Below are 15,939 nucleotides of genomic sequence, written 5' to 3' on the forward strand. Positions count from 1 at the left end.
GAATCTGACCTCGCCATTGCATTCCCTATGAAAATCTAAGAAAAATTACTGTAAGCTTGATTACATTCTAACAAAATGAATTTTTACCTCCTAAGGAATTTTTTAGCATCTTAAGATTCTTTGCAAAAATTATGTCTCAAAAAGCGTGCCATCATGGTTCCGCCTTTATGGACTATGTCATGGTTCTACTCCTGGCTCAGGGTTCTGCACAGTCATGATTCTGCTCCTCTCTTGGTTCTAAAATATGCTCCTCCATTGCCTTGGGCGAATGAATGAATCAAGTTTAAATATGAGGTCACCAATGGACTTACTAACCCCGTGTCCTTGGTGCGTTGGTTAAAAATAAAGAGTGGTTGAGGAGGGGTCGGGGGATCAAATCCCACCCATCCTATTTTAATACAATACATATCACATTGTTTATAATGGATGGTTTATTTTTGTGGGACGGTTTGGTAATCGTTTTAATGTGCGTCGTTTGGGGTGTGCTGGTGGTGTGGGCACCCGAGTGGTGGGCTAGTTGTTCCAGCTGGGTGGGTTCAAACCCCGCCACCCATGGTTTTGACAAGTGGAAAATGGGGAGGGGTCGGGTCCGCCAGTGGCAGCCCACCCCATTACAACATTGATTTAAATATATATATGTTTATAGGTTGGAGGGTTCGGCGAGGTCATGGTTGCTGACCCTTTCTTAATGTTTTTAATACATGTGGGTATGGTGGATGGAGGTTCGGTAGGGTCATGGCCACTGACCTATTTTTTAATATAGATTTAGTTTTGTAAATATATAGCTGGGCTCGATGGAGGTGGCGAGGGTCATGGCCCACCACCTATTTTAATATATATACTTTTTTATTTTTATGAAATATAGGTTACATTTTTTATTTTGTCTAATATAAGGGATATTAGAAAAATTAAAGAGGCAACAATTTCACTCGCTCTCAAGAGCTAAGTTTTCCTGCCAGTTGATGATGAAGTTGTAGGACACTTAAACCTGGCCCACTACCCAACTTTGACCAAAACTTTGACTGGATCTATCTTCTCCATACAAGCTCTGATTTGAGTGTCATTTGCACCATTGGAATCAAGGCGACGAGCCATTCGATTTGGTGCTAGTTTGGGAGAAATATGACCACTTTGAATTTTGACCCTTTCTGAGTCCTTTAGGACTTCTGCATGTGTTTGGAGCCACCTAGATCATTTCCCCTCTTTAAGTTTGTGAATTTTTATTAGGCCAACCATACCTATGGAAGCGGCATGTTTCATATGAGTCTAGGCCTCGCACTATTATTATTACTCTGGGCAACAATTTGTATAGGATACAAGAGGTAGCATAGCCTACTACTGTTTATTTGATCACTGCGAAGAAATGCATTAAGATCATTTCCTAGACCAGAAAATTTGGTTTCCTTATGATTCGCCCTCAGGGAAAGAAGAAGATTGCGGCCACAACCTCTAGATAGGGCTCCTCTGCATGGAAGCAACAGATAGACAAGGTTGTAGAGGAGTACAGGGACATCTTCACTTCACTTGCAGGGGTACCTCTACATTTTCAGGTCAAACACTCCATCGATATGACCCAGGGCACGCTGCTACCCAATGGACCGATCTATCTATACTTTTTTCTGGACAACGATAAAATCAAGAGCCAGATTCAGGAGTTTTTGCAGAAAGGGTACATCATGACAAGTTCATCGCCCTGTGGGATCCTGATCGTGTAGAAGAAGGATGAGACCTTGATACTCTGTATTGACTATTGGTCATTGAAAAAGATCACTATCTGGAATCCCATGGATTGATGACCTTATGGACTAGCTCAAGGGGGGAAATATTTTAGCAAGATTCACTTGAAGTTCGGTTAACATCAGGTACCGATCGAGCCCTCCAATGTGTGGAATATTTCCTTCAAATCTAAGGAGGGCCCTTTTGAATGGTTGGTCATGCATTTCAGGCTGACAAATTCCCCCACAACCTTCATGACACTGATGGAAGACATCTTGCGACCCTTCACCAACTCTTTCGTGGTGGTGTATTTGGATGATATTCTAATCTTCAACCAGATTTGGGAAGAACACCTCCACCATATTTGATGGGTCCTCCAAACCCTATGACAACACAACTTGTGTGCAAATTTCAAGAAATGCACTTTTGGTATGACTAAGATCAATATTTGGGATACATCATTGATGAGTAGGGTGTGCATGTGGACCCAGCCAAGATACAATTCATTCGAGATTGGCCAGCCCCAACCACTCTAATAAAACTTTGCATCTTTCAGGGTCTTTCTAGCTTCTATCGCAAGTTCATGTTAGGGTTCTCTAATATAACTTGGCCTTTGAGTCAAGTCACCAAGGGATGAGCAGAAAAAAATTTCTTTTGGTCTGAATCCCAATAGAAGGAGTTTGACGAGTTGAATCATCGCCTCTAATCTGCACCAATGCTCACAATACCAAACCTGCAAGAAGCATTTGAGATTGATACAGATGCCTCTGACTATGCTATTTGTGGAGTTCTTACCCAGGAGGGGCATCTAGTGGCATATCGCATTGAGACACTTTCAAACACAAACTGAAAGTATCCCACCTATGACAAAGAGATGTATTCCATTGTGCAGGCCTGCCAACAATGGAAGCATTACATTCTAATTAAGGAGATGGTCATCCACATAGACCACCAAACCCTACAGTTCATACAACCATAAGGAAAGTTGCAAAACGGTTGCCATCAGAAATGGCCCACATACCTACAATAGTTCCTTTTGAACATTAAGTACAAGAAGAGAAGCACCAACAACGTTGCAAGCTGCCTTAGCTGACCATCGGTCATGGCACTAACCATTGTGTGTGAATCTTGTGGACACGAGACTGTGGGGTGGCTGCATCTTTACATGAGCTATCCAAAATTCAAAAACACATACCAGACGCTAATGGAAGGAATGCAAGGTCCAAATTTTCACCTCCAAGAATCACTGTTATGCCACCTGGGACACCTTTGTGTTCCTTCAAGTGAGTGTCCCAAGATGATTTGGGAGGTGCACTACAGTCAGGTCACTAGACATTTTGGGGTAGAGAAAACAATGGCAGTGCTACAAAAGTATTTTTATTGGATGAACCTTCGATGGGATGTTGCGCAGTACATCAGATCCTTCACTTCCTGTGCCATTTCCAAATTGACCATCAAGAAGCAAGGCCTATATACTCCTCTGCCTACTACTAGTCAACCTTGGTAATCCATCTCCTTGGATTACATGTCAAGCCTTCCTTTTACTAAGCATGGCAATGCCTGTGTTTTCGTGGTCATCAATATATTCTCTAATATGGTCAGTTTGGCAGCCTGCAAGAAGAGTATCACAACAGAAGCCACTGCTAAGCTCTTCTTTGAATGAGTGTGGGTACATTTTGGGATCCCACAGTTCATTGTCTCAGATCGGGACATCAAGTTCCTAAGTACATTTTGGTCATATCTCTGGTCGATGTTGGAGACCAAGCTCACTAAGTCCACGAATTTCAACCCCCAAACTGATGGCCAAACATATGTTGTCAGGAGGATTATCGTACACATTCTATGTATGTACAATTTGAAGCATCCATGCACATGGGGTGAAAGTCTCCCCTATGTCCAGCACAACTACAATAGAGCTATCCATAGCTCAACTGGCCACATCCCCTTTCAGGTGGGGTTGGTATTCCAACCACTTTGTCCCATTTATGTGGCCATACCATTTGCAGCTACTCAGGAAAATTCAGCTCATGTCCAGTTCGAAGTTGACAGGGCTAACAACATAATGATGAACATCGGGTGCCATAAAAGTTCCAGTTGGGCGACAAAGTTTGGTTACATTTGCAGAAGGAGTGCCTCACTCGGCCCCACCGCAAGCTTCACCCACTCTGATATGGGCCTTACACCATCACTAAGGTTTTATGGGACAATGCTTTCGAGCTCAAAATTCCATCATTCCTTGGCCTGCAATGAGTGTTCAATGTGGATCGCCTTCGACCATACTTTCCACCATTACTGGGCACATCATATATTGCAAAACAACTCACACCTACAGAGTTAAACACAGGTTGAATGGAACAGGCCACAACTGATCTGATCATGGACATGAATATCAAGAACACTTGCCAATAGAAGAGCGAACTGTATCATGTTGTCAAAGCTAGCCAACTCCTGCACCAAGGCAAGTGGCTCACGAGGGGCCAAGTTCAACAGAAGTTTCCCCATCTCATGGAGGCACTCAACCCAATGGGGACCATTTATTCCTAAGGGGGGAGCACTAATCCAGGTGGATATTGGTGTCCACCTGCCTATTCCGGTTGGACCTCCATCGTTGTTTCTTTTCAGTTTCCTTAATTGTAACGCAACTTACTATTTTTGGCAGTTTTTTAGGTCCTAAACTTCCAGAGCCATTTTGAGGTACTAAAAGATGTTTTTAGGTAAAACGGATAGACCAAAAAACTTCCCTAATAAATTGCTAATTTGTTTTTCGACCTCCTCTTCGAGAGCTTTGAAATGAGGTATTATGATAGCCAAATGGAGATCGTATGCCAAAGTTACGACCCCTAGAATTTGATGTACCAATTTAGCCAATTGGGACCCACCATTTTGGCACTTCATCTCCTAGGGTTAGGATTTTGGATGTTTAGGGTTTTCCATTGTTTCTCAATAATAAATAGGCATTTGAGCCTCATTGTAACATAGTTTAGAGGCATGAAGTCACCACATCTCTTATTAGAGATAAGCTGCCATCACCAGAGCTAGTTTATTTCCATTTATGTATGTAAGAATATTTGAATTCTTTGATATTAATGAAATGAAGTTTTATTTTTGTTGCATCTACGTTTTTATGTGTATATCTAAATTTTGTTGTGTTCTTGCATAAGTTTGGATCAGTGGTATCAGAGCGGTATTTTCTTTCTCTTTTTTTCTTTGCATGTCCCCAACGAGGTCAAGGCATAACGAGTTAGGGCTTGATCTGGTTGAAACTTTGCAAGACCAGCCTTGCAAACTGCAATGACCTCCCATGGTAGAAGAAAATAAAGAAGAGGGGGCAAGAGATCCTTTCAAAATATTGCTCAAGGAAGCCCTCGAGCAACAATTGAACATGATGATGGATAACTTTGCCCAGACCCTTCGACGGCTACCCACAAGCGATGCATCCTCATCTAGCAGCCGCTCTGGAGGTGCTACTCCTTTTAAGGTACAAGTTAACTTTGACATTCCCCTATTTGAAGGACAGATGGATGTAGAAGCTGTAGATAGATGGTTGAATCTGTTGGAAGGATATCTTTTCAATTCATGACTTTTCCAAATGGGAAAAGATTAGTATTGTAGTCCTCAAAGTTGCCCCACATGTCAAGGACTGGTGGGAAACCTATTGTGAACAAAATGATGAGAGGAAATCCTCACTATTTTCATCCACACCCACATGGAATTATGTTTGAGATGTAATTAAGGAACAATATTACCCTTCCAGGAGCTATGAAGATAAATACATAAAGTTGACCATGCTGCAGCAATGAAGGGACCAAGACATGCCAGAGTTCAAAAATGTTTTCCATACCCTTCACATGAAGTTGGGCATCGAATATTCTGAGCGGAATTTGGTACTCAAGTACCACAACTATCTACATAGTACATCCAGGATGAGATGGAGTTATTGGACATCTCCTCGATTGGCGCTGCCTATTGATACGTTGTCAAGATCGAGCATAAATTTAAACAAAAGACACAAGACTTTTGATTTATGAATCTAAAGCAAGGGAAAGGTGCCCCTAAACTGCAGAAAAAAGGACAAAGCCATGGTGGGGTGATTGAGGACAACCCACTAAAGTTCTAAGCAAAGAACAACAACACGAAGACAAAGAAGGACATAGTGAAATGTGTGAGTTTTGTAAGAGCCCCACTCACAACACAAGTGAGTGTCGAGCCAAGAAGTCACTGGTGGTTGAGCATAAGGCCTCTGAATCGGATGCATGTTTCGATTCTTACGCAGAAATTGACAAGGGAAATGGAAAAGGAAAGCAAATTATTGATGCAGAGCCTAGTGCTATTGTTGCCACCACCAAGATCCAGTAGGATGAGCTCAAAGATCTAGAGGAGGGGGAGCGACTCTTCCACTCATAGATGTGGGTGAAAGGTTCTCCGCTACAGTTCATTATCGACAACAGGAGCCAAAAGAACCTCATTTCTATAGAGGTTGAGTAGCGGTTGGGCCTACACACCACACCATACCTGCAGTCGTACACCATCGGGTGGTTTCACCAAGGTCGATATCTTTGTGTCAACCAACAATGTCACCTTCCCTAAAACATCAAGCCCTTTATAGATGAGGTATTGTGTGATGTTTCCCCTCTTGAAGTTTTTGATGTTATATTAGGCCAACCATACCTATGGAAGAAACATGTTGTGTATGAGTCTAGGCCTCTCACTGTTATTATTACTTTGGGCAACAATTTTTACAGAATACCAGAGGTAACCTTGCTTACCGTCATTTCTTTGATCACTGTGAAGAAATTCAGAAAGATCGAGTCCCATTCCAGGAAATTATTTTCCTTATTATTCGCCCTCAGGGAAAGAAGAACATTGTGGCCACGGCCTCTAAACAGGTCTCCTCCGCATGGAAACAATAGATGGAAAAGGTTGTAGAGGAGTACAGGGACATCTTCGCCTCACCCGTAGAGATACCTCTACATTATCAGGTCAGGCACTCCATCGATCTGACCCCTTGTGTGCCAATACCCAATGGACCAGTCTATCAACACTCTATTATGGAGAATTGTGAATTCAAGAGGCATATTTAGGAGCTGTTGTAGAAAGGGCACATCAGTCCAATTTCATCACCCTGTGGGAGCCCAATCGTGTTGGTATAGAGGAAGGACGTGACATGGAGACTATGTATTGACTATCAGGGGTTGAACAAGATCATTGTCCGAAATAGGTATCCAATCCCACAGATTGGTGACCTTCTGGACCATCTCAAGGAGGCCAAATATTTCAACAAGATTGACTTGAAGTCCCGTTGTCACCAGGTACCAATCGAACCCTTTGATGTGTGGAACACTGCCTTCAAATATAAGGAGGGCCTTTTCAAATGGTTGGTCATGCCTTTCGGGTTGAAGAATGCCCCCACAACCTTCATGAAATTGATGGACAACATCTTGCGACCCTTCACCAACTCATTTGTGGTGGTTTATTTGGATTATATTCTAATCGTTAGCCAGATTTGGGAAGAAAACCTCCACCATATTCGACAGGTCCTCCAAACCCTACAACAACACAAGTTGTGTGCTAATTTGGATAAATTCATTTTTGGTATGACCCAGGTTCAATATTTGGGGTACATCATTGATGAGCAAGGTGTGCACGTGGACCTAGCCTAAATACAAGTCATTCGGGATTAGCCAGTCCCAACCACTCTAACAGAGTTTCACAGCGTTATGGGTCTTTCCAACTTCTAGCACAGGTTCGTGTTGGGGTTATCTCATATAACTTGGCCTTTGAGTCAAGTCACTAAGGGAGGAGCGAAAGAAAAGCTATTTTGGTATGAATCCCAACAGAAGGAATTTTCCGAGTTGAAGCATTGCCTATGCTTTGCACTAATGCTCACATTACTAGACTTGTAGGAACCACTTGAGATCGATACAGATGCCTCTGAGTATACAATTGGTGCAGTTCTTATCTAGTAGGGGCATCGAGTGGCATATCCCAGTGAGACACTTTTAGACACAGTTTGAAAGTATCCCACCTACGACAAAGATATGTATTCCATTGTGCAGACCTGCCGACAATGGAAGCATTACATTCTAGGGAAGGAGACAGTCATCCACACAGACCACCAACCCCTGTAGTTCATACAGACATAAGGGAAGTTGCAGAACAATCACCATAAAAAATGGTGCAAAAACTCACAATGGTTCCATTTGAACATTAAGTACAAGAAGGGTAGTACCAAGAATGTTGCAGAATGCCTCATCTGACCACCGATCATGGCACTGACCACTGTGCTTGACTCTTGTGGGCACGAGACTGTCGGGTGGCTGCATCTTTACAAGAGCGATCTAGACTTTGGCAACACATACCAGACGCTCCTGGAAGGAAAGAAAGTTTCAAATTTTCACCTCTGAGATGCATTGTTATGCCACATGGGACACCTTTGTGTTCCTTCAAGTGAGTGTGTCAAGATGATTTAGGAGGCGCACTATAGTCTGGTCGTTGAACATTTCGGGGTAGAAAAAGCAATGGCAGTGCTAGATAAGTATTTTTATTGGACGAACCTTCGACATGATGTTGTGAAGTACATCATATCCTTCACTTCGTGCACCATTTCCACATTGGCCATCAAAAAGAAAGGCCTATATACTCATCTGTGTACTCCTAGTCGACCTTGGGAATCCATCTCCATGGATTACATGTCGGGCCTTCATTCTACTAAGCATGGCAATGACTACGTTTTTTTGTTCATTGATATATTATCTAAGATGGTCATTCTAGCAGTCTACTATAAGAGTATCACAATAGAAGCCACTGCTAAGCTCTTCTTTGAACGAGTGTGGTTACATTTTGGGATCATATAGTCCATTATCTCAGATCAGGAAAGTAGGTTCCTAAGTACATTTTGGTCAAGTATCAGTTCGATGTTGGACACCAAGCTCACTAAGTCCATGGCTTTCCTTGCCCAAACTAATGGCCAAAGAGAGGTCATCAACAGGATGATTGTACACATTCTACATATGTACAATTCAAAGAATCCATGCACATGGGATGAAAGCCTCCCCTATGTCTAGTATCACTACTACAGATCTCCCCATAGCTCAACTGGCCACAGCCCCTTTCAGGTGGGGTTGGGATTCCAGCCACTATGTCCCATTGATGTGGCCATACCATTTGCAACTACTCAAGTAGATTCGTCTCATGTCTAGTTCGAAGATGACAGGGTTAACGGCTTCAATGAGTGCATTCAACACATCCTCCAGTAGGTCCATGACATATTGGACAAATCCAATGCTAAATACAAGCAGCGACATGATGAGCATTGGGTGCCACACAAGTTCCAGGTGGGCAAAAAAGTTTGGTTACATTTACAGAATGAGCACTTCGCTAGACCCCACCACAAGATTTGCCCGCTCTGATATGGGCCTTACACCATCACTAAGGTTGTAGGGGAAAATGATTTTGATCTCAGCATTCCACCATTCCTTGGCCTCCACCCAGTTTTCAATGTGGACCTCCTTCGACCATGCTTTCCACCATTACTAGACATATCATACATTGCATAACAACTCAAAAAAACAAAGTTAAACCCAGACTGCATGTTATGGGCTGAAACTAATCAAATCATGGAAAAGAAAATAAAGAACACTCACCAGTAGAAGATCCAACTGTTTCGGGTTGTCAAAGTTGGCCAACTCCTGCCCCAAAAAGAGTGGCTCACCAAGGACCAAGTTCAGTAGAAGTTTCCCCATCTCATGGAGGCATTCAACGTGATGGGGACCATTTCTTCCTAAGAGGGGAGGATTGATCCAGGTGGGTATTGGTGGCCACCCGCCTATTCCACTTGGAACCCCATAATTTTTTCTTATTAGTTTCCTTTATTGTAGCATAAATTTCTTTTTTCGCAATTTTTCTGGTCCTAAATTTCCAAAGCCGTTTTCAAGGACTAAAAGATGTTAGGGAAAGTGGAGAGGCTAGGAAAGTCTCAAATCAAATCTATAGTTTGTTTTCAACCTCCTATTCAAGATATTCGAAACGAGGTATTATGATAGCCAAATGAAGATCGTATGCCGAAGTTACGAACCTAGGAATTTGATGTACCAATTTACCCAAATGCGGCCCACATTTTTTGCGTTTCATCTCATAGGGTTAGGTTTTGGGATTTTTAGGGTTTTCCATTGTTTCTCAATAATAAGTAGGTCATTGAGCCTCATTTTAACACAATTCAGAGGCATGTAGCCACCACACCTCTTCTCAAAGATAAGCTACCATCATCTGAGCTAGTTTATTTCCATTTATGTATGTAAGCATATTTTAGTTCTTTGTTACTAATGAAATGAAGTTTTATTACTGTTGCATCTCTATGTTTATGTGTATATCTATATTTTTTTTGTGTTCCTACATAAGTCTGGATCAATGGTATCAAAGCGATCTTCTCTTTCTCTGTTTTTCTTTGCATGTCTCCAACAAGGTTAGGGTATAAGGAGTTAGGGCTCGATCTGGTTGAACCTTTGCAAGACCAACCTCACAAACCCCGATGACCTCCCATGGAGGAAGAAACGAAATATGAGAGGGCAAAAGATCCTTTCAAAATATTGTTCGAGGAATCCCTTGAGTGACAAAGGAACGTGATGATGGATAACTTTGCCCTATCCTTCGGCCACTACCCACAGGCGATGCATCTTCATCCAACAGCCACTCTGGAGGCGCCCTTCCTTTTAAGGTACAAATTAATTTTGACATTCCCATATTTGAAGGACAAATAGATGTAGACACCAAAGATACATGGTTAAATATGTCAGAAGGATATTTTTCAATTCATGACTTTTCCAATTGGGAAAAGATTAATTTTGCACTCCTCAAAGTCACTGCACATGTCAAGGACTGGTGGAAAACCTATTGTGAACAAAAGGATGAGAGGGAATCCTCACATTTTTCAGCTGCACCCACTTGGAATTCTTTCTAAGACACCATCTACTAACAATATTACCTTGTTGGGAGCTATGAAGATAAGTACATAAAGTGGACCAAGTTGCAGAAGGGAAGGGGCCAAGATGTGTTAGAGTTCACAAATGTTTTCCATACCCTTTGCATGAAGCTGTGTAATAAGGATTTTGAGCGGTATTTGGTACTCGAGTACCGTTGTTGTCTACACAAATACATCGAGGATGAGATGGAATTCCTGGACATCTCTTCGCTTGGCACTATCTATTGATACGTTGTCAAGATCAAGAAAAAATTCAAACAGAAGAAGCGAGACTATGGATATGTGAATTTGAAGTAAGGGAAAGCTACTCCCAATCCACAGAAAAAAGCAAAAAGCCAACATGGGGTGACCCATGACAACCCACCCAAGTCATAAGTAGAGCACAACACCATGAATACAAAGAAGGAAACATGGAAATGGTGTGAGTTCCATAAGAGACCCACTTACAACACAAGTGAGTGTCGAGCCAGGCAGTCACTAGTGGTCGAGCTGAAGGCTTCTTAATCAAATGCATGTTCTAACTCTGAGTCAGAAACCGACAATGGGAATGACAAAGGGAAGAATATTATCGATGCGGAGCATAGTTCCATCATTGCCACCACAAAGATCCAGAAGGATAAGCGTGAAGATCCAGAGAAGGGGGACTGGCTTTTCTTATCACAGATGTGGGTGAAGGGTTCTTCGCAGTTGTGGGTTCTCCACAGTAGTTCATTATTGACAGTAGGAGCCAAAAGAACCTCATTTCAGCATAGACCGTGAAGCGGTTGTGCCTACCAACCACACCACTCCCACAGTTATACACCATTGGCTGGCTTCACCAAGGCTGAGATCTTTGCATCAGCCAAAAATGTTGTCTTCCTCACAACAGCAAGCCCTTCACAGATGAGGTATTGTGTGATGTTTCCCCTCTTGAAGTTTGTGATTTTTTATTAGGCAAACCATACTTGTTGAAGCGACATGATGTGTATGATTCTAGGCCTCACACTGTTAATATTACTTTGGGAAACAAGTTGTACATGATACCGGAGGTAGCACAGCCTACCGTCGTTTCTTTTGTCACTGCAAAGCAATGCAATAAGATCGTTTCCTAGACCAGGAAATTTGTTTTCCTTATGATTCAGCCTTAGGGAAAGAAGAATATTGTGGCCATAACCTCTAGACAGGACTCCTCCACACAGCAACAACAGATGGAAAAATATTGTAGAGGAGTACAAGGACATCTTCACGCCACTCGCAGGGGTACCTCTACAATATCAAGTCGAACTCTCCATCAATCTGACCTCAGGCACTCTACTACCCAATGGACCGATCTATTGATGCTCTGTTATGGAGAATGATGAAATAGTTAGATTCAAGATTTGTTGCAAAAAGGGCACATCAAGCCACGTTCATCACCCTGTGGGAGCCCAATCTTGTTGGTACAAAATAAGGATGGGACCTAGAGACTCTGTATTGACTATCGGGCATTGAACAATATCATTGTCTAGAATCCGTATCTAATCCTATGGATTGATGACCTTCTAGACTAGCTTAAGGGGGGGAATATTTCAACAAGATTGACTTGAAGTTTGGTTATCACCAGTTACTGATCGAGCCCTTCGATGTGTGGAATTTTTCCTTCAAATCCAAGGAGGGCCTTTTCGAATGGTTGGTCATGCCTTTCGGGTTGACGAATGCTCCTGAAACCATCATGAGGCTGATGGATGACATCTTGTGACCCTTCACCAACTCATTTGTGGTGGTTTATTTGGATGATATTTTGAGCTTCAGCCAGAGTTCAGAAGAACACCTCCACCATATTCGACAGGTCCTCCAAACTCTGCGACAACACGACTTGTGTGCCACTATGGAGAAATGCACTTTCTGTATAACCCATGTTCAATATTTGGGGTACATCATTGATGAGAAGGGTGTGCATGTGGACCCAATTGAGATACAAGTCATTTGGGATTGGCTAGCCCCAACCACTCTAACATAACTCTACAACTTTTTGGGTCTTTCCAGCTTCTACTGCAGGTTCATGTTGGTTTTCTCTCATATAGCTTGGCCTTTGAGTCAAGTCACCAAGGGAGGAGCAAAATAAAATTTCTTTTGGTTTGAATCCCAACAGAATTTGTTTTCTGAGTTGAAGCATCGCCTTTGCTCTGCACCAATGCTCACATTACTAGACTTGCAACAACCATTTGCGATCAAGACAAATGCCTCCGACTATGCTATTGGTGCAGTTCTTACCCAACAGGGGCATCCAATGGCATATCAGAGTGAGACACTTTCAGACATGGTATAAAACTATCCCAACTATGAAAAATGGATGTATTTCATTGTGCAGGTTTGCCGAAAATGGAAGCATTACATTCTGGGGAAGGAGAGGTCATTAGCGCATACCACCAACCCTTTTTGTTCATACAGACACAATGGAATTCATAGAAAGATCGCCATCAGAAATGGTCCACATACCTGCAATAGTTCCATTTGAATATTAATTACAAGAAGGGCAGCACCAACAATGTTGCAGACTGCCTCATACAACCAACGGTCATGGCGTTGACCACTGTGCTTGACTCTTGTGGGCATGAGACTGCGGGATGGTTGCATCTTTACAAGAGCGATCCAGAATTCAGAGACACATACCATACACTCCTGGAAGGAAAGAAAGTTCCAAATTTTCACCTTCAGGATGCACTGTTATGACACCTGGGACACTTCTGTGTTCCTTCAAACGAGCATGCCTAGATGATTTTGTAGTTGCACTACAGTCGGGTCGCTAGACATTTCGGGGTAGAGAAAATAGTGGAAGTGCTAAAGAAGTATTTTTATTAGCTGAACCTTCGACAAGATGTTGCAAAGTACATCAAATCCTGCACTTCCTGCGCCATTTCCAAACCAACCATCATGAAGCAAGACCTATATACTTTTTTTCCTACTCCTAGTTGACCTTGGGAATCCATCTCTATGGATTACATGCTAGGCCTTCTTTCTATTAAGCATGGCAATGACTGCAGTTTCGTGGTCATCGACATATTCTCTAAGATGGTCATTCTAGTGGCCTGGAAGAAGCTAACATAGTAGAAACCACTGCTAAGCTCATGTTTGAATGAGTGTGGGTACATTTTGGGATTCCACATTACATTATCTCAGATCGAGATATCAGGTTCCTAAGTACATTTCATTCAAGTCTTTGGTCAATGTTGGATACCAAGCTCACTAAGTCAACGGCTTTCAACCCCCAAACTGATGGCCAAACAAAGGTCATCAACAGGATGATCGTACACATTCTGTGTATTTACAATTCAAATAATCCATTCAATAGGGATGAAAGCCTTCCCTATGTCGAGCACAACTACAACAGAGCTCTCCATAACTCAACTAGCCACATCCCCTTTCAGGTGGGGTTGGGATTCAAGCCACTATGTCCCATTGATGTGGCCATACCATTTTCAGCTACTCAGACACATTCATCTCATGCCTAGTCCAAAGCTAACATGGCTAATAACTTCATTGAGTGCATTTAGCACATCCGCTAGCAATTCCATGACATATTGGATAAATCCAATGCTAAATACAAGTAGTGTCATTATCAGCATCGAGTGCCACACAAGTTCCAAGTGGGCAACAAAGTTTGGTTACATTTGCAAAAGGAGCGCCTCACTTGGCCCCACCACAAGCTTCACCCACTCTGATATGGGCCTTACACTATCACTAAGGCTATAGGGGACAATGATTTTGAGCTCAACATTCCACCGTTCCTTGGTCTGCAACCAGTGTTAGATGTGGACAGCCTTCGACCATACTTTCCACCATTACTGGACACATCATACATTGCAAAGCAGGTCACACCAACAAAGTTAAACCTAGACTGAATGGAATAAACCAAAATTGATCAAATCATGGATGCACATATCAAGAACACTTGCTAGTAGAAGATCCAACTGTATCAAGTTGTCAAAGTTGGCCAGTTGTTTCACCAAGGAACATGTTCAACAGAAGTTTCCCCATCTCATGGAGGCACTCAACGCAATGGGGACCATTGCTTCCTAAGAGGGGAGGACTGATCCAGGCGGATATTGGTGGTCGCTCGCCTATTCCACTTGGATCCCCACCATTTTTTCTTATCAGTTTCCTTAATTGTAGCACAACTTACTATTTTTGGCATTTTTTCAGGTCCTAAACTTCCAAAGTCATTTTGAGGGACCAAAAGACGTTTCTAGGGAAAACGGAGAGACTGAAAAGGTAATAAATCAATTCTACAACTTTTTTCAACCTCCTCTTCAAAATATTCGAAACGAGGTATTATGATAGCCAAACAGAGATCGTATGCCAAATTTATGACCTCGGGAAGTTGATGTACCAATTTACCCAAATGAGGCCCACAGTTTTGTCGCTTCATCTCTTAGGGTTAGGATTTTTCTATGTTTATGGTTTTCCATTGTTTCTCAATAATAAATAGGCCTTCGAGCACCATTGTAACATAGTTCAGAAGCATGTACCTCCCACATCTCTTCTCAAAGATAAGCTACCATTGCCCGAGCTAGTTTATTTCCATTTATGTATGTAAGCATATTTCAGTTCTTTAATGTTAATGAAATGAAGTTTTATTTTTATTGCATCTATGTTTTTATGTGTATATCTATATTTTTTGCATTCCTCCATAAGTTTAGATTAGTGGTACTAGAGTGGTCTGCTCTTTCTCTTTTTTTCTTTGCATGTCCCCAACAAGGTTAGGGTATAAGGAGTTAGGGCTTGATCTGGTTGAACCCTTGCAAGACCAACCTCGTAAAACCGGACGGCCTCCCATGGTGAAAGAAAAGAAAGACAAGCAGGCAGAAGATCCTTCCAAAATATTGTTCGAGGATGCCCTCAAGCAACAAAGGAACACGATGATGGATAAATTTGCCTAAATCCTTCGACGGCTACCCACTAGAGACACCACTCCTTTTAAGGTACATTTTAACTTTGACATTCTCATATTTGAAGGACAAATAGTTGTAGATGTCATAGATAGATGGTTAAATCTATTGGAAGGATATTTTCTAGTTCATGACTTTTCCAATCAAGAAAAGATGCTTTTTCACTCCTCAAAGCTGCCCCACATGTCAAGGACTAGTGGGAAACCTACTGTGAACAAAAAGATGAGAGGGAATCCTCATTGTTTTCAACAACACCCACTTGGAATTATTTCTGAGATGCCATCAAAGAACAATATTACCTAGTCAAAAGATATGATAAATACATAAAGTGGACCACGC

This window comes from Pinus tabuliformis, chromosome 6 (genome assembly GCF_031772625.1).
Source record: "Pinus tabuliformis cultivar Carrire ecotype Pingquan chromosome 6, CPIR1, whole genome shotgun sequence".
Classification (NCBI taxonomy): Eukaryota; Viridiplantae; Streptophyta; class Pinopsida; order Pinales; family Pinaceae; genus Pinus; species Pinus tabuliformis.